The 18,872-nt window shown below is 47.2% G+C and overlaps 2 pseudogenes; one reads left to right on the top strand and one right to left on the bottom strand.

Moving 5' to 3' along the window:
* Positions 1–1,682: 1,682 nt before the first annotated feature.
* LOC135051718 (5S ribosomal RNA) lies at positions 1,683–1,802 on the bottom strand (annotated as a pseudogene).
* A 2,398-nt stretch (positions 1,803–4,200) lies between these two features.
* LOC135051716 (5S ribosomal RNA) lies at positions 4,201–4,320 on the top strand (annotated as a pseudogene).
* The last annotated feature ends 14,552 nt before the right edge of the window (positions 4,321–18,872 follow it).

The raw sequence follows: 18,872 nt of genomic DNA, 5'->3' as shown, positions 1-18,872 counted from the left end.
GGACGCGCAGCCCCTCCGGTGTGACTCCAAATTATCTCAGCAGTACCAGGGGGTCATAGCAGGGGGGAGCGACTATTAGTGTACTAAGTCCCCTATCAGGGGAGACCTAGCTAAGCTTGGCATTAGCGGTAAGGGTGCGGTGGGGGCTGGCTCCAAACAATTCTGTCTCCCTGAAGGGCTCTTTATGGGTTACTTGTGCTTAACCTTTTCCTGTGTGTGTGTGTGTGTGTGTGTGTGTGTGTGTGTGTGTGTGTGTGTACTCTCACCTTTACATTGTCAGGCAAAGTGTTTCTTGTACAGCGGAGTGTTCCTCTTCATCAGGGGGCTCACTACTGGGTACTCAGGGTTCACAGAATAGCGGGGCTCAACCAGAGGGGGTTAATTCTTTTAAAGGAATGATCTCCACTCTTTCTACAAAATTGTCCCGCAATGAGAAAGAGACGCAATACTTAAAACAGACTGTGGATGAGTTTATGAACAGAGACTCAGTCCCCAAAACAGCATCTCAATTCCCTCCCATTTGTCCGCAAAAGCAATCTCTGGCCCATATCCTGCAGTCTGACTCTGACGCTGACAGGTCAGACACGGAGGAGGGTGAGGTGGATTTGGAGGACGGGGGATGCGGCTCTGTCACAGGGAATAGTGAGGGTCAGTCCAAGTTTTTCGCTCGCTGGCAGTTTTTAGCAGCCGTGCAAACGCTATGCCACCTCCCACTGGGAGTGTATTTTAGCTTAGCAGAAGTGCGAATGAATGGATCGCAGAGCGGCTACAAAATAATTTTGTGCAGTTTCAGAGTAGCTTCAGACCTACTCAGCGCTTGCGATCACTTCAGACTATTCAGTTCCTGTTTTGACATCATGAATACGCCCTGCGTTCGCCCAGCCACGCCTGTGTTTTTCCTGGCATGCCTGCATTTTTTTCGAACACTCCCTGAAAACGGTCAGTTGACACCCAGAAATGCCCTCTTCCTGTCAATCACTCTGCGGCCAGCAGTGTGACTGAAAAGCTTCGCTAGACCTTGTGTGAAACTACATCGTTCGTTGTAATAGTACGACGCGCGTGCGCATTGCGCCGCATGCGCAGAAGTGCCCATTTTTTGCCTGATCGCTGCACAGCTAACAAAAGCAGCTAGCGAACAACTCGGAATGACCCCCAGAGGCTCTTATAGAGGCTATCAGAGATGTTCTGCATATTCCTGATAAGGTATATTAATACCAAAAAAAGAAGAAACAGATGACTCTGTTTGGGAAGCACTCTTACTCAGGAAGATAGATATATTGTACCTCAGTACACTGAGATGATTAAATAAATCAAATTAAATTCCGTATCTTTTAAGATAAGCGAAGTTCCTTATGAGAATAAATAATAGCTATGCGAATTTATATGGAATATAGACTTATCCTATTGTAGAATCCTGGATAAGTAATTAATAGTAGTGAACTGATGTTTGCTGTATATTATTTGTATGCTGAGGAAGGGTCCTCCCTCCTGCCACTAATGATTTGGGAAAACTTTACATATGAACCCTCATTCAGTCTGCATGTATCACATGAGAATAAGTGGTAGACGCAGGAAATTAAATCATTGGTTCATTCCGATTCCAAAAAAGCTTTTCCCCATTCTTTATGGGTGATCACAGTTAAGTGCCCTTGAGGGTTGGTATACGTCTATATGGACAGGTTATCTTGCAGCACCAGGATGTTCCCAGGTAGTCTCCTATCCTGGTACTGGTCCGGCCTTCCAATGCTTGGCTTCCAAGTTCGGAAGGATTTGGGCTTATCCAAAGGAGTATGGCCGCAAGGTAGTCCTTATGACATCCCTCCACCTATTGGGCTTGTCTTAAAAGGATACTGGTGAATGATGTTCCTCATATATGAAGGAGGACTCAATAATTCAGTATTCGGAGCAGGCCCAGAAGATTTGTGGTATTTTCTGTGTGTATAGGGCAGGTAGTGTTATACCAGATAAGACCAATTTGCTGTCACCGTTTCTCACCTCTGCTTTTCATCCATCATACCATTGGGCATAGGGTGGAGAATGAGAGAGTGAGATACAAGCATAAGGTCTGAAGGAAGAAGATCAGAGCAGTCTGGGTGTTGTACCCACTTGTAAGGTTCTGTTGCAGTGCCTTGCAGAACCTATACTTTGGTAGGTCCACAACAGACGACACACTCTTTGAAAGATGTGCTAAGGATTGGCAGTTTTGATTAAGGCTGTGAGTCTATAGTGTATCAATATACTATGACATGTAACTCTCAATTAGGAGCAGCCAATTTTCTGTCACCAAATGCTGCACAGATTCAAATAACACCTGCAATTGTTTCTAATTGTATCACACAGAAAGATACACTTATGCAGACAATCTAAATACTTCCATCTAATAATGTGGTCAGATACTTTGTTTACCAGTCACGACATTCAAACTGGTCATTCATGATCAGATACATCTGTTACAAATCAAAACAAATAGAGTTGCCGTTCTTGTGAGTGGCAACTCAATAGTTATACACAATAGTTGTAACAAACTTGTGTCTGTGTCACTGATCTATATAGATACTCAGTGATTAGACATGTACATGAACAGTTATCTAGGCATACAAAGTGAGGACATGTGGGTTTATCCCTCTCAGTATGTATGTCTGTATGTTTGGTATGCTATAAAGTATTTATAACACCCGTCAGCGTATGACCACCTCCCGATTTCGGGTGGTGTGTGTGACTTATTAGATAAGAACCATGTGTCGTATTGGTATGATACCCTTGTCACCTGGTTGTCTGGTATCTAGCTGGGGTGATGACTTATCCGCCTCCGTTCTCACCGCTCTGCCGAGCGGGTTACAGCAAGCAGCCCGTTCACCCGATCACGTGACTTGTCCGCCTCCGTTCTCACCGCTCAGCCGAGCGGGTTACAGCAAACAACCCGTTCACCCGATCACGTGTGCGCACCACGTGATCGACGCGCCTCCTGACGTACGTTTCGCGTAAGCTTGTTCACAGGGTCGACCCTGTGAACAAGCTTACGCGAAACGTACGTCAGGAGGCGCGTCGATCACGTGGTGCGCACACGTGATCGGGTGAACGGGTTGTTTGCTGTAACCCGCTCGGCTGAGCGGTGAGAACGGAGGCGGACAAGTCACGTGATCGGGTGAACGGGCTGCTTGCTGTAACCCGCTCGGCAGAGCGGTGAGAACGGAGGCGGATAAGTCATCACCCCAGCTAGATACCAGACAACCAGGTGACAAGGGTATCATACCAATACGACACATGGTTCTTATCTAATAAGTCACACACACCACCCGAAATCGGGAGGTGGTCATACGCTGACGGGTGTTATAAATACTTTATAGCATACCAAACATACAGACATACATACTGAGAGGGATAAACCCACATGTCCTCACTTTGTATGCCTAGATAACTGTTCATGTACATGTCTAATCACTGAGTATCTATATAGATCAGTGACACAGACACAAGTTTGTTACAACTATTGTGTATAACTATTGAGTTGCCACTCACAAGAACGGCAACTCTATTTGTTTTGATTTGTAACAGATGTATCTGATCATGAATGACCAGTTTGAATGTCGTGACTGGTAAACAAAGTATCTGACCACATTATTAGATGGAAGTATTTAGATTGTCTGCATAAGTGTATCTTTCTGTGTGATACAATTAGAAACAATTGCAGGTGTTATTTGAATCTGTGCAGCATTTGGTGACAGAAAATTGGCTGCTCCTAATTGAGAGTTACATGTCATAGTATATTGATACACTATAGACTCACAGCCTTAATCAAAACTGCCAATCCTTAGCACATCTTTCAAAGAGTGTGTCGTCTGTTGTGGACCTACCAAAGTATAGGTTCTGCAAGGCACTGCAACAGAACCTTACAAGTGGGTACAACACCCAGACTGCTCTGATCTTCTTCCTTCAGACCTTATGCTTGTATCTCACTCTCTCATTCTCCACCCTATGCCCAATGGTATGATGGATGAAAAGCAGAGGTGAGAAACGGTGACAGCAAATTGGTCTTATCTGGTATAACACTACCTGCCCTATACACACAGAAAATACCACTAATCTTCTGGGCCTGCTCCGAATACTGAATTATTGAGTCCTCCTTCATATATGAGGAACATCATTCACCAGTATCCTTTTAAGACAAGCCCAATAGGTGGAGGGATGTCATAAGGACTACCTTGCGGCCATACTCCTTTGGATAAGCCCAAATCCTTCCGAACTTGGAAGCCAAGCATTGGAAGGCCGGACCAGTACCAGGATAGGAGACTACCTGGGAACATCCTGGTGCTGCAAGATAACCTGTCCATATAGACGTATACCAACCCTCAAGGGCACTTAACTGTGATCACCCATAAAGAATGGGGAAAAGCTTTTTTGGAATCGGAATGAACCAATGATTTAATTTCCTGCGTCTACCACTTATTCTCATGTGATACATGCAGACTGAATGAGGGTTCATATGTAAAGTTTTCCCAAATCATTAGTGGCAGGAGGGAGGACCCTTCCTCAGCATACAAATAATATACAGCAAACATCAGTTCACTACTATTAATTACTTATCCAGGATTCTACAATAGGATAAGTCTATATTCCATATAAATTCGCATAGCTATTATTTATTCTCATAAGGAACTTCGCTTATCTTAAAAGATACGGAATTTAATTTGATTTATTTAATCATCTCAGTGTACTGAGGTACAATATATCTATCTTCCTGAGTAAGAGTGCTTCCCAAACAGAGTCATCTGTTTCTTCTTTTTTTTGGTATTAATATATAATATTCAGGCTCTAGGGGAGCACCGCCAACAGTAAACCCATAGCACATAAAATAGGCAACCTTATTTGCCAATATGTGTGGGATACTTTAAATACAGGATTTTCCTGCATAATATTAAGTTGGCTTCTTAAGGGAGATAACTATCATACTACTCTATTATCTATTTATTACAACCGGTGCGGTCTCCTCATTAAGTTCACGTATTCCTGATAAGGTGTCAGAGGAGAGTGAGGAATCTTATTTTAATGTTAAAAGAAGTCCTCAGTCACTTTTCCTGTGTCAAAGGAATTGAATACCCTGTTTGTAGAACCATGGGTTATTCCTGATAAGAAATTTCAGATCCCTAAAAGGTTGCTCACATCTTTTCCTTTTCCTCTGGAGGATAGGAAAAAATGGGAAAATCCACCGATAGTGGACGTATCAGTTTTGAGACTGTCACGTAAAATTGTATTGACTGTTCCTGGTGCAGCCTCCCTAAAAGACACAGCTGATCGTAAAATTGAGACTACACTCAAATCATTGTACACAGCTGCTGAGGTGGCCCAAAGACCCACTATTGCATGTGCGTGGATCACAAAAGCGATTGCAAAATGGTCAGGTAACCTAATAGATGGGTTAGATTCCTTGTCTAGAGGAATGTTGTTTTACTCCTGCAGCATATACAGGACTCTTCGAACTTTATGGTGGAAGCCATAAAAGAAATAGGCTTGCTTAATGCACGCACCACCGCTATGGTAGTGTCGGCACGCAAGGGTTTTTGGCTACGCCAGTGGACTGCTGACACGGACACCAGGAAAGGCGTGGAAGGCCTACCATTCACAGGAGAGGCCTTATTTGGAGATGAACTAGACAAATGGATCTCCACAGCTACTGTGGGTAAGTCTATGTATCTTCCTTCCGCAACCCCCCCAACCAAGAAGACTTATCAGATTCTAAGTTGCAGTCCTTTCAGATGGCCAAGATCAACGGCAAATCCAGAGGTGCTTCTATGTCCTCCAGCGGCGCAAGAGGTATACCACGCAAACCAGCAACTGCCAGTGCTCATTAATAGAGCTCAGGCTCTGCTTCCTCAAAGCCTTCAGCATGACGGTTGACCGCAATGCCTTTAAGGCTGTCAGGTGGGAGCCCAACTACAATTCTTCAGTCAGATCTGGTCAAGTTCGTGCCAGGATTCCTGGGTCATAGATCTTATTTCCCAGGGCTACAGACTGGAGTTCCAGGAGCTCCCACCTCACAGATTCTTCAAATCAGGCTTACAAGTTTCACAAGAGGCAAGTATAACTTTACAGTATGCCATACCAAAGCTGGTACAGACTCAAGTCATTGTTCCAGTTCCACCTCATCTGCAAATAAGGGGTATTATTCCAACTGGTTTGTAGTACTGAAACCGGACGGTTCGGTAAGGCCGATTTTGAACCTCAACTCATTGAACCCATACTTACGAGTGTTCAAATTCAAGATGGAGTCTCTGAGAGTGCTGATCTCAGGTCTGGAGGAAGGGGAATTCCTAGTGTCTCTGGATATCAAGGATATGTATATTCACATTCTGATCTGGCCGCCTCATCAGGCTTATCTACGGTTTGCACTGCAGGACTGTCACTACCAGTTCCAGGTCCTGCCAATTTGTCTGTCCACGGCACCAAGGTGATGGCAGAGATGAAGTTTCTACTCATCAAACAGGGAGTGAACATAATTCCGTACCTGGACAATCTCCTGATAAAAGCACCGTCCAGGGAAAGGTTGCTGGACAGCATTGCTCTCTCAACCAAACTCCTCCAGGATCACGGGTGGATTCTGAACCTTTCAAAATCTCACCTAGAGCCAAACGGAGGCTCCCATTCTTGGGAATGATACTGTACATGGAGTCGCAGAAAGTGTTCCTTCCGTTGGAAAAGGCATTGTTAATCCAGAAGATGGTTCGGGATGTCCTGAAGCCAACTCGGGTATCGGTGCATCTTTGCATTCACTTTCTGGGTAAAATGGTGGCCTCTTATGAGGCACTTCAATATAGAAGGTTTCATGCAAGACCCTTCCAGCTTGATATGTTGGACAAATGGTCCGGATCGCATCTTCACATGCACCAGAGGATCCGTCTGTTGCCAAAAGCCAGGATCTCCCTTTTGTGGTGGCTACAGTCTTCTCACCTCGTCGAGGGTCGGAGGTTCGGAATTCAGAACTGGATTCTGTTATCCACAGACGCAAGCCTCAGGGATTGGGGAGCAGTCACTCAGGGGGTGCAGTTTCAAGGAAGATGGTCAAGTCAGGAAGTCATCCTTCCAATCAACATTCTGGAACTCAGAGCCATATACAATGCCCTTCTGCGGGCCTCACATCTTCTTCAAGATCAGGCCATTCAGGTCCAGTCGGACAATGTGACGGCAGTAGCGTACATAAACCGACAGGGCGGAACGAAAAGCAGAGCAGCAATGTCAGAGGTGTCAAGAATTCTCTTCTGGGCAGAAAGAAACTCTGTGGCATTGTCAGTGGTCTTCATTCAAGGAGTAGACAACTGGGAAACAGACTTCCTCAGCAGACACGACCTGCACCTGGGGGAGTGGGGCCTTCACCCGGAAGTGTTCAGTTGCTTGACACGTCGATGGGGATATCCACAGATCGACATGATGGCCTCTCATCTCAACAAGAAGCTCGGGCGGTATTGTTCCAGGTGGAGAGACCCACAGGCAATGGCGGTAGATGCTCTGACAACTCCATGGGTCTATCAGATGGTGTACATGTTTCCTCCACTTCCTCTGATCCCAAGAATTCTTAAGGGAATAAAAAGTGAAAAGGTTCAAGCACTACTCATTGCTCCGGACTGGCCAAGAAGGGCCTGGTACGCGGACCTTCTGGAGATGCTCCTAGAAGATCCATGGCCTCTTCCTCTTCGCGAGGATCTTCTGCAACAGGGCCCATTCGTCTATCAGGACTTACCGTGGCTACGTTTGACAGCATGGAAATTGAACGGCTGATTCTAGTCAGGAGAGGGATCCCTAACAAGGTTATCCTGAATATGATCCAAGCCAGGAAGGGGGTAACATCAAAGCATTACCATCATATTTAGAAGAAATAAGTCTCTTGGTGTTAGAGCAGACATTATTCTGCGGTGGAATTTCATCTGGGACATTTCCTGTTTTTTCAGGTGTGGATGTGGGCCTGCGTTTGGGCTCCATAAAAGTCCAGATTTCGGCCTTGTACATTTTCTTTCAGAAACAATTGGCTTCTCTCCCTGAGGTCCAGACGTTCTTGAAAGGTGTTCTGCACATTCAACCTCCCTTTGTGCCTCCCAAGGCACCTTGGGATCTCAATTTGGTGTTGCAATTCCTCCAATCGGACTGGTTTGAACCGTTACAGGAGGTAGACGTAAAATATCTTACGCGGAAGACCGTCACACTGTTGGCCTTGGCTTCAGCAAGACGTGTGTCGGAGCTGGGGGCTTTGTCTCACAAAAGTCCTTATTTAATTTTCCATGAAGACAGAGCTGAACTCAGAACTCATCAGCAATTTATTCCTAAAGTGGTGTCTGCGTTTCAAATCAACCAACCTATTGTTGTTCTGGTTGTCACCGACACCTCTGCTACTTCAAAGTTTTAGGATGTTGTGAGGGCTTTGAAGGTGTATGTCGAGCGGAAAGCTTGTCACAGAAAATCGGACTCGCTGTTTGTTCTTTATGATCCCAATAAAATTGGGTGTCCTGTGTCAAAGCAGTCCATTGCACGTTGGATCAGGTTTATTATCCAGCATGCTTTATCCACGGCAGGTTTGCCATGTCCAAAATCTGTACGGGCCCACTCTACTAGGTCGGTGGGTTCTTCATGGGCAGCTGCCCGGGGTGTCTCGGCTTTACAGCTCTGCTGAGCAGCTACTTGGTCAGGTTCGAACACATTTGCTAAGTTCTACAAGTGCGATACTTTGGCCTCTGAGGACCTTCAGTTTGGTCAATCAGTTCTGCAGGAACCTCAAAACTTTCCCACCCGGTTTGGGAGCTTTGGTACATCCCCATGGTACTAAATGGACCCCAGTATCTTCTAGGACGTAAGAGAAAATAGGATTTTAATTACATACCGGTAAATCCTTTTCTCGTAGTCCGTAGAGGATACTGGGTGCCTGCCCAGTGCTTCGTTCTTCCTGCACTGTTAGTTGGTTAAGTAATGTTGGTTCAGCTGTTGCTGTTCCTGTTTCAAGTTTGGTTAGCTTGGCTTTCCTCTTGTTGTGTGTGCTGGTTCGGAATCTCACCACTATCCTTATCTATCCTTCTCTCAAAGTACTGTATGTCCGTCTCCTTGGGCACAGTTTCCTAGACTGAGTCTGGTAGGAGGGGCATAGAGAGAGGAGCAAGCCCACACTATCAAATACTTAAAGTGCCCATGGCTCCTAGTGGACCTGTATATACCCCATGGTACTAAATGGACCCCAGTATCCTCTACGGACTACGAGAAAAGGATTTACCAGTAGGTCATTGAAATCCTATTTTTGTAACAGCAAAAAAATCATTTTGGCATTTATATCTGGGTGCAGTTGACAGGCACACACACACACACACACACACACACACACACACACACACACACACACACACACACACCCACTAAGTACTGTATATGCTGCCTGACCAAAACAAGAAATTTGATTAGAAATTATGTAAGTATTATAAAATATTGCAGATTTTTTTTGACAATAGAAAAAAAATATCTCTAATTATTTTGGAGTGCACATAGTGGTGACATGACAACTCCCACTAACTACAGCACTATACACCACTTCTTGGTGAATTCCCAGTGGGCACTAGTCCAACATCTCTGTGAGGGTTTATGTATCACTGGAATGAAGCTTCTTTCAGCAACAGATGGGTATCACAACTGCAGGGGCAAACGCAGGCTATTTTATTTTTTGGGGTTGGGTTTTTTTCCAGAAATGAGAGAGAGAGAAAAAATAGAGAGCCCACATATATGGAAACCATCAACCCACTGCCAGTGTGTGTGTGTGTGTGTGTGTGTGTGTGTGTGTGTGTGTGTGTGTGTGTGTGTGTGTGTGTGTGTGTCAGGGCTGTAACTAGTGTAGAGCAAACAGTGCCTTGCACATGCGCATATGTGTAGTTCTCTCAGTATGACTTCCTCCTAGGTTTCCCGGAGGAGAGGTATTTCTGAGTACTACAAGTCCCATCAGCATACATGGCTGAGCCTCAGACTTGCTCACAGTACAATATTAGCAGAATCTGATCCGAGCTGCCACCATGTCCGGAATGGTGAGAGTCCAAGCAGAAGTCAATGCGGACTCAATGACCGGGGCTATGTCTGTCAATGAGTGGATCCTGAGAGACTGCCGCAGCCTGTACACTGACCTGGAGACTTGTGAGAGAGCTGGCTGCAGAGCACTACACCCTGCCCTAACTGCAGAGCATTACTACATACACTGGACTACTGCAGAACATTGCTAAACACACTGTACTACTGCAGAGTAATGCTACATGCACTGTCCTACTGCAGAGCATTACACACTGTCCTAACTACAGACCATTTCTACACACACTGTCCTACTGCAGAGCATTACACAATGTAAGTTATAAACAAAACACTTTCTCTATGACCTTCCTGGCAAAATATTTATAAGGACTTTACCTGGCGTAATGTGTATAATGGGCTTTAGCTGGCATAATGTGTTTAAGGTACTCTACCTGGCATAATGTGTGTAAGTGCTCTACCAGGGGAAAAGTGTGTAATGGGCTCTACATGCCATAATGTTTGTAAGGGACTTTACTTGGTGTAATGTGTGTAAGGGGCTCTACCTAGCATAATGTATATAAGGGGCTCTACCTGGTATAATGTGTGTGAAGGGCTCTACCGGGCATAATGTCTGTAAGGGGCTCTGCCTGGCATAATGTATGTAAGGGGCTCTACCTGGTGTAATGTGTGTAAGGGGCTCTACCTGGTGTAATGTGAGGGGTACTACTGTGTCGTGTAATGTGAATAATGGACACTACTGTGTGGTGTAATGTGAATTGGCACTATTCTGTTATCATGCCCCTTCCCCAAGAAGCCACGTCCGTATTTTTAACATGGGGGGCACTAATAGTCTCTCTGGCACAGGGCACCAAAGTGTCTAGTTACAGCTCTGGTGTATGTATGTAAGAGATATATACACATAGTTTTAAAAAGACATGGGGAGGGAAGGAGAAACAGAGCGAGAGACAGGCAAAGAGACATAAAAATAGAGGGGGGTATGGGTAGAGAGAGACATGGGAAGGGAGAGAGATAGACATGTAGAGAGAGACAGGGACATAGAGAGTAATAATGGCATGGAGAGAGAGACAGGCATGCAGAGAGAGACAGAAACAGGGAGAGAGAGACAGAAACAGTATATATTGGGAGGGAGAGAGACAGGGAAATACAGTGAGACAAACAGACATGGGGAGGGAGAAGACATTGAGAGAGAGACAGGCACACAGGGAAAGAGAGTTAGACAGACATAGGGATGGAGAGCCAGAGATGGTGAGTGAGAGACAGACGCATAGAGAGAGACACAGGGATAGAGAGAGACAGACACAGGGAGAGGGATGGAGAGCAACAGACACAAGGAGGGAGACATGGAGAAACAGACACAGGGCAGGGAGTCAAACAGAGGGAGACAGACATGCAAAGATAGAGAGACAGACAGAGAGAGAGAGAGAGAGACATCCAGAGAGAGAGTCATGGGGAGGGAGAAAAAGTCATTGTGAGGGATACAGACACACATGGAGAAAGACAGACATAGGGAGATAGACAGAAAGACTCGGAGAGAGAGAGAAACATGAGGAAGGAGAAGATATGGAGAGAGACAGACACAGGGAGAGACAGACAGACATGGGGAAGAAGGGGGAGACAGACATGGAGAGTGAGATATACAGGGAGAGAGAATGAGACACAGACATGGAGAGGAAGAAGGAGACATGGATAGAGAGACAGACAGAGGGAGAAAGAAAGAGACAGACAGACATGGGGAGGGAAAACAGTGAGTACTCACCCAATGAGCATCAATATCACCCAAAGCAAAAACAATTATTCAAAACAGCTCTTAAGTATATACACATGGTATTATTGTTTTTTTATTTCTAGATAGTTATAATTAATAACAGTAGTTCTTTTAAAAATAAGAATTTACTCACCGGTAATTCTATTTCTCGTAGTCCGTAGTGGATGCTGGGGACTCCGTAAGGACCATGGGGAATAGACGGGCTCCGCAGGAGACTGGGCACACTATAAGAAAGATTTGGTACTACCTGGTGTGCACTGGCTCCTCCCTCTATGCCCCTCCTCCAGACCTCAGTTAGGATACTGTGCCCGGAAGAGCTGACACAATAAGGAAGGATTTTGAATCCCGGGTAAGACTCATACCAGCCACACCAATCACACCGTATAACTCGTGATATTAAACCCAGTTAACAGTATGAAATATAACTGAGCCTCTCAACAGATGGCTCAACAATAACCCTTTAGTTAGACAATAACTATATACAAGTATTGCAGACAATCCGCACTTGGGATGGGCGCCCAGCATCCACTACGGACTACGAGAAATAGAATTACCGTGAGTAAATTCTTATTTTCTCTGACGTCCTAGTGGATGCTGGGGACTCCGTAAGGACCATGGGGATTATACCAAAGCTCCCAAACGAGCGGGAGAGTGCGGATGACTCTGCAGCACCGAATGAGAGAACTCAAGGTCCTCCTCAGCCAGGGTATCAAATTTGTAGAATTTAGCAAACGTGTTTGCCGCTGACCAAGTTGCAGCTCGGCAAAGTTGTAAAGCCGAGACCCCTCGGGCAGCCGCCCAAGATGAGCCCACCTTCCTCGTGGAATGGGCTTTCACTGATTTAGGATGCGGCAATCCAGCCGCAGAATGCGCCAGCTGAATTGTGCTACAAATCCAGCGAGCAATAGTCTGCTTAGAAGCAGGAGCACCTATTTTGTTGGGTGCATACAGGATAAAAAGCGAGTCAGTTTTCCTGACTCCAGCCGTCCTGGAAACATAAATTTTCAAGGCCCTGACTACGTCCAGTAACTTGGAATCCTCCAAGTCCCTAGTAGCCGCAGGCACCACAATAGGTTGGTTCAAGTGAAAAGCTGATACCACCTTAGGGAGAAACTGGGGACGCGTCCTCAATTCTGCCCTATCCATATGAAAAATCAGATAAGGGCTTTTACATGACAAAGCCGCCAATTCTGACACACGCCTGGCCGAAGCCAAGGCCAATAACATGACCACTTTTCACGTGAGATATTTCAGATCCACGGTTTTAAGTGGTTCAAACCAATGTGATTTTAGGAAACTCAACACCACATTGAGATCCCAAGGTGCCACAGGAGGCACAAAAGGGGGCTGAATATGAAGCACTCCCTTTACAAAAGTCTGAACTTCAGGCAGTGAAGCCAGTTCTTTCTGGAAGAAAATCGACAGAGCCGAAATCTGGACCTTAATGGAACCCAATTTTAGGCCCATAGTCACTAAGGACTGTAGGAAGTGCAGAAAACGACCCAGCTGAAATTCCTCTGTAGGGGCCTTCCTGGCCTCACACCACACAACATATTTTCGCCAAATGTGGTGATAATGGTTTGCGGTTACTTCTTTCCTGGCTTTTATCAGCGTAGGAATGACTTCCTCCGGAATGCCCTTTTCCTTTAGGATCCGGAATTCAACCGCCATGCCGTCAAACGCAGCCGCGGTAAGTCTTGGAACAGACAGGGCCCCTGCTGTAGCAGATCCTGTCTGAGCGGTAGAGGCCATGGGTCCTCTGATAACATTTCTTGAAGTTCCGGGTACCAAGCTCTTCTTGACCAATCCGGAACCACGAGTATCGTTCTTACTCCTCGCCTTCTTATTATTCTCAGTACCTTTGGTATGAGAGGCAGAGGAGGGAACACATAAACCGACTGGAACACCCACGGTGTCACTAGAGCGTCCACAGCTATCGCCTGAGGGTCCCTTGACCTGGCGCAATATCTCTTTAGCTTTTTGTTGAGGCGGGACGCCATCATGTCCACCTGTGGCCTTTCCCAACGGTTTACCAACAGTAGGAAGACTTCTGGATGAAGTCCCCACTCTCCCGGGTGTAGGTCGTGTCTGCTGAGGAAGTCTGCTTCCCAGTTGTCCACTCCCGGAATGAACACTGCTGACAGTGCTATTACGTGATTTTCTGCCCATCGGAGAATCCTTGTGGCTTCTGCCATCGCCACCCTGCTTCTTGTGCCGCCCTGTCGGTTTACATGGGCGACTGCCGTGATGTTGTCTGATTGGATCAGAACCGGCTGGTTTTGAAGCAGGGGCCTTGCCTGACTTAGGGCATTGTAAATGGCCCTCAGTTCCAGAATGTTTATGTGTAGGGACGACTCCTGACTTGACCAAAGTCCCTGGAAATTTCTTCCCTGTGTGACTGCGCACCAGCCCCGAAGGCTGGCATCCGTGGTCACCAGGACCCAGTCCTGTATGCCGAATCTGCGGCCCTCTAGTAGATGAGCACTCTGCAGCCACCACAGTAGAGACACCCTGGTCCTTGGAGACAGGGTTATCAGTTGATGCATCTGAAGATGCGATCCCGACCACTTGTCCAAGAGGTCCCACTGGAAGGTCCTTGCATGGAACCTGCCGAATGGAATTGCTTCGTACGAAGCCACCATTTTTCCCAGGACTCGTGTGCAGTGATGCACCGATACCCGTTTTGGTTTTAGGAGGTCTCTGACTAGAGATGACAGCTCCTTGGCTTTCTCCTGCGGGAGAAACACTTTTTTCTGTTCTGTGTCCAGAATCATCCCCAGGAACAGTAAGCGTGTGGAAGGAACCAGTTGTGACTTTGGAATGTTTAGAATCCAGCCATGCTGTTGTAGCACTTCCCGAGATAGTGCTACTCCGACCAGTAACTGCTCCCTGGACCTCGCCTTTATTAGGAGATCGTCCAAGTACGGGATAATTAAAACTCCCTTTTTTCGAAGGAGTATCATCATTTCTGCCATTACCTTGGTAAACACCCTCGGTGCCGTGGACAGTCCAAACGGCAGTGTCTGGAATTGGTAATGGCAATCCTGTACCACAAATCTGAGGTACTCCTGATGAGGAAGGTAAATTGGGACATGCAGGTAAGCATCCTTGATGTCCAGGGATACCATGTAATCCCCCTCGTCCAGGCTTGCAATAACCGCCCTGAGCGATTCCATCTTGAACTTGAATCTTTTTATGTATGTGTTCAAGGATTTCAAATTTAAAATGGGTCTCACCGAACCGTCCGGTTTCGGTACCACAAACAGTGTGGAATAGTAACCCCGTCCTTGTTGAAGTAGGGGTACTTTGACTATCACCTGCTGGGAATACAGCTTGTGAATTGCCTCTAGTACAGCCTCCCTGCCCGAGGGAGTTGTCGGTAAGGACGATTTGAGGAAACGGCGGGGGGGAGGCGCCTCGAATTCCAGCTTGTACCCCTGAGATACTACTTGAAGGATCCAGGGATCCACCCGTGAGCGAACCCACTGATCGCTGAAATTTTTGAGGTGGCCCCCCACCGTACCTGGCTCCGCCTGTGGAGCCCCACCGTCATGCGGCGGATTTGGAAGAAGCGGGGGAGGACTTTTGTTCCTGGGAACCTGCTGTGTGGTGCAGCTTTTTTCCCCTTCCTCTGCCTCTAGACAGAAAGGACCCTGCCTTTTCCCCGCCTGTTTTTCTGGGGTCGAAAGGACTGTACCTGATAAAACGGCGCTTTCTTAGGCTGTGAGGGGACATGGGGCAAAAATTCTGACTTCCCAGCTGTTGCTGTGGAAACAAGGTCTGAGAGACCATCCCCGAATAACTCCTCACCCTTATAAGGCAAAACTTCCATGTGCCTTTTAGAATCTGCATCCCCTGTCCACAGGGCCGGTGCAAGGTTTCTCGGCACCCTAGGCAAAACGTCTGCCTACTGCCCCTTCCCCCTACCCACCCTTCAGATGAAAGGCATGCTGCGGCTCTCCCCCACCCCCAGTTTGTACATGGCTGCTCTCTTCTCCCCATCTCCCCAGTCTGTGTGGGTGCCTGCTACTCTCACCCCCCCTACTCTGTTAAAAGTCTGCTGTCTTATCCCCCCCGCCATCTGTATGCATGCTGCTGCTCATCCCCCCCCCAAACTGTGTGCATGCCTGCTGCTCATCTCCCCCCCCCCCTCCCCCCCCCCTCAGTGGACTCAAATTGCAGAGAGTACACTGTGCAGCCACTACCTGCAGGCTGCGATGCAGAGTTGGGACTGAGTAGTCTGTGAAAGAGCCTGGAATGAAGAGCAGTGCTGCATGTCACCCCCAGCCAGGACTCCAGGAGCTGTCACAGTTACTGCCTGTGCCTTGTGGATGTGGAGCTGGAGGCTGCAATACAGGAGCTTAGCAGTCACGGCTACTGTAAGATACGAGTCCTGGGAGGATTGCAGCGGCTGTGAAAGATAGGACCACGCTACCTTTTTCAGGCAGCTGTAGCAGGCCGCCCCCTCAGGTCCCGGCGCCCCTAGGCAGCTGCCTAAAGCTGCCTAGTGGAAGCTCCGGCCCTGCCTGTCCACTGCCGAGTCCATAAGCCTCTCCTAGCAGAAATGGACAATGCACTTATTCTAGATGCCAGCCGGCAGATCTCCCTCTGTGCATCTCTCATGTATAAGACTGAGTCTTTTATATGCTCTATGGTTAGCAATATAGTGTCCCTGTCCAGGGTGTCAATATTTTCTGACAGGGAATCTGACCAAGCAGCAGCAGCAGCACTGCACATCCACGCTGAAGCAATAGCTGGTCTCAGTATAACACCAGTGTGTGTATATAATACTTACTTACCGATAAATCTATTTCTCGTAGTCCGTAGTGGATGCTGGGACTCCGTAAGGACCATGGGGAATAGCGGCTCCGCAGGAGACTGGGCACAAAAGTAAAAAGCTTTAGGACTACCTGGTGTGCACTGGCTCCTCCCCCTATGACCCTCCTCCAAGCCTCAGTTAGGATACTGTGCCCGGACGAGCGTACACAATAAGGAAGGATTTTGAATCCCGGGTAAGACTCATACCAGCCACACCAATCACACCGTACAACCTGTGATCTGAACCCAGTTAACAGCATGATAACAGAGGAGCCTCTGAAAGATGGCTCACAACAACAATAACCCGATTTTTGTAACAATAACTATGTACAAGTAATGCAGACAATCCGCACTTGGGATGGGCGCCCAGCATCCACTACGGACTATGAGAAATAGAATTATCGGTAAGTAAATTCTTATTTTCTCTAACGTCCTAGTGGATGCTGGGGACTCCGAAAGGACCATGGGGATTATACCAAAGCTCCCAAACGGGCGGGAGAGTGCGGATGACTCTGCAGCACCGAATGAGAGAACTCCAGGTCCTCCTCAGCCAGGGTATCAAATTTGTAGAATTTAGCAAACGTGTTTGCCCCTGACCAAGTAGCTGCTCGGCAAAGTTGTAAAGCCGAGACCCCTCGGGCAGCCGCCCAAGATGAGCCCACTTTCCTTGTGGAATGGGCTTTTACAGATTTTGGCTGTGGCAGGGCTGCCACAGAATGTGCAAGCTGAATTGTACTACAAATCCAACGAGCAATAGTCTGCTTAGAAGCAGGAGCACCCAGCTCGTTGGGTGCATACAGGATAAACAGCGAGTCAGACTTTCTGACTCCAGCCGTCCTGGAAACATATATTTTCAGGGCCCTGACAACGTCAAGTAACTTGGAGTCCTCCAAGTCCCTAGTAGCCGCAGGCACCACAATAGGTTGGTTCATGTGAAAAGCAGAAACCACCTTAGGGAGAAATTGAGGACGAGTCCTCAATTCTGCCCTGTCAGAATGAAAAATTAAGTAAGGGCTTTTATATGATAAAGCCGCCAATTCTGACATACGCCTGGCTGAAGCCAGGGCTAACAGCATCGTCACCTTCCATGTGAGATATTTTAAGTCCACAGTGGTGAGTGGTTCAAACCAATGTGACTTAAGGAACCTCAAAACAACATTGAGATCCCAAGGTGCCACTGGAGGCACAAAAGGAGGTTGTATATGCAGTACCCCTTTTACAAATGTCTGAACTTCAAGTACTGAAGCCAGTTCTTTCTGGAAGAAAATCGACAGGGCCGAAATTTGAACCTTAATGGACCCTAATTTTAGGCCCATAGACAGTCCTGTTTGCAGGAAATGGAGGAAACGACCCAGTTGAAATTCCTCTGTAGGGGCCTTCTTGGCCTCACACCACGCAACATATTTTCGCCAATTGCGGTGATAATGTTTTGCGGTTACATCCTTCCTGGCTTTGACCAGGGTAGGGATGACTTCATCTGGAATGCCTTTTTCCTTCAGGATCCGGCGTTCAACCGCCATGCCGTCAAACGCAGCCGCGGTAAGTCTTGGAACAGACAAGGCCCCTGCTGGAGCAGGTCCTTTCTTAGAGGTAGAGGCCACGGGTCTTCCGTGAGCATCTCTTGAAGTTCCGGGTACCAAGTCCTTCTTGGCCAATCCGGAACCACGAGTATCGTTCTTACTCCTCTCCTTCTTATGATTCTCAGTACTTTTGGTATGAGAGGCAGAGGAGGGAACACATACACTGACTGGTACACCCACGGTGTCACCAGAGCGTCCACCGCTATTGCCTGAGGGTCCCTTGACCTGGCGCAATATCTGTCTAGTTTTTTGTTTAGACGTGACGCCATCATGTCCACCTTTGGTTTTTCCCAACGGTTTACAATCAGGTGGAAGACTTCTGGGTGAAGTCCCCACTCTCCCGGGTGAAGGTCGTGTCTGCTGAGGAAGTCTGCTTCCCAGTTGTCCACTCCCGGAATGAACACTGCTGACAGAGCTATCACATGATTTTCCGCCCAGCGAAGAATCCTTGCAGCTTCTGCCATTGCCCTCCTGCTTCTCGTGCCGCCCTGTCTGTTTACGTGGGCGACTGACGTGATGTTGTCCGATTGGATCAATACCGCCTGACCCTGAAGCAGGGGTTTCGCTTGACTTAGGGCATTGTAAATGGCCCTTAGTTCCAGAATGTTTATATGAAGAGATGTTTCCATGCTTGACCACAAGCCCTGGAAATTTTTTCCCTGTGTGAC

This window comes from Pseudophryne corroboree, chromosome 2 (genome assembly GCF_028390025.1).
Source record: "Pseudophryne corroboree isolate aPseCor3 chromosome 2, aPseCor3.hap2, whole genome shotgun sequence".
NCBI lineage: Eukaryota > Metazoa > Chordata > Amphibia > Anura > Myobatrachidae > Pseudophryne > Pseudophryne corroboree.
This window is presented reverse-complemented; position numbering and strand designations above follow the sequence as displayed.